Source organism: Microtus ochrogaster, linkage group LG5 (genome assembly GCF_000317375.1).
Source record: "Microtus ochrogaster isolate Prairie Vole_2 linkage group LG5, MicOch1.0, whole genome shotgun sequence".
Lineage (NCBI taxonomy): Eukaryota > Metazoa > Chordata > Mammalia > Rodentia > Cricetidae > Microtus > Microtus ochrogaster.
Window position 1 is genome coordinate 15526607 of NC_022031.1, and position 1199 is coordinate 15527805.

Here is a 1199-nt window from a genome sequence, read left to right on the forward strand (position 1 = left end):
TGTGGTTTAACAAAGTGAGATTCCCAGGATGCATCTGGAACACTAAGGGGTCTAAACTCTCACAACACAGGCCTGGGCCTCAGAGGGCTGCTGTTTGACTGGTTTGTCGGTGCTGGGAGAGCTTCTCTGTTATCTGTATTCTGTACTTTAGTGATGCACAAGACCCAAATGGGACCTCAGACTTTAAACTAGAAAAGACTTGGTTAACTTAAAACCTTACAGTCTTCATTGTTTTCTTAAAGCATTGCTTTAGAAGGCTGTGGTCACTGAGGTATTTTACCTCCAGTATCCATACACCCCAAAGGACTGTTATCTTCACACCAAAAAAATATTTTTCTCTAAGAATACTGTACCTATACATCTGTGTTAGTTAATTCTTTGTTTATTCTTAATATAGCTTGAGTTGGCCTCTGCACCAATTTAAAATTTCTATGTAGCAATACTGACTTCAGTCACATTGTTCTCTTTCATGTTTTTAGATTTAAATAATCATTCTGAAAGATTTGCTAATGTGTCACTGGAATTTATTTACTTCCATGGTTCTGCAATTTTCATGTATTCTAAGATGAACAGGTAACAGCTGCATAGTGTTCACTTATATGGCAGTACTGCAGGGTAATTGACAACATCTGGCCAGGCTGGCTGTGCACACAGCAAAGCAGAGATTAGAGAGACAAATAGGGGTGAGGGGCAGGCATGAAGGTGAACTTACAGCGGCCAAACTCTGCCAAATAAGAAGATTTTCCTAACCTGTAAGTGTGTGTGTTTGTGTGTGTGTGGATGGGGGGGGGGCTTGGGGGGACGGAGAGGGAGGGGAGAGAGGAGCAAGAAGAGGTGGGAGAGACAGAGAGAGGAGGAATCTTAATGAAGTCCTTATGGTCTTCTTTATTTTTGGTCCACAAATCAAATGGAACAATTGAATCAAGGACTCTGACTTTTTTCCAGAGACTAGACATACGAAGGTCAACTTTAGGATATTCTGAAGTAAATAAATAGATGTCAAAAAAGGAAAGCCAAGGAGAGCACAGAGCTGAGTGTGTGAAAAGTTTGAATGAGAGCCCTTGCCTGAAGGCGTGCTCAGTGGCTATGCCCCATCCTTGGTTTGGAGGTAGGATACACATCTGTGTGGAATTCCACAGACGTCTTCACTTGACACGGCAGCTTCCAGAAAATTCCAGTACATTCTATGCTATAGCACC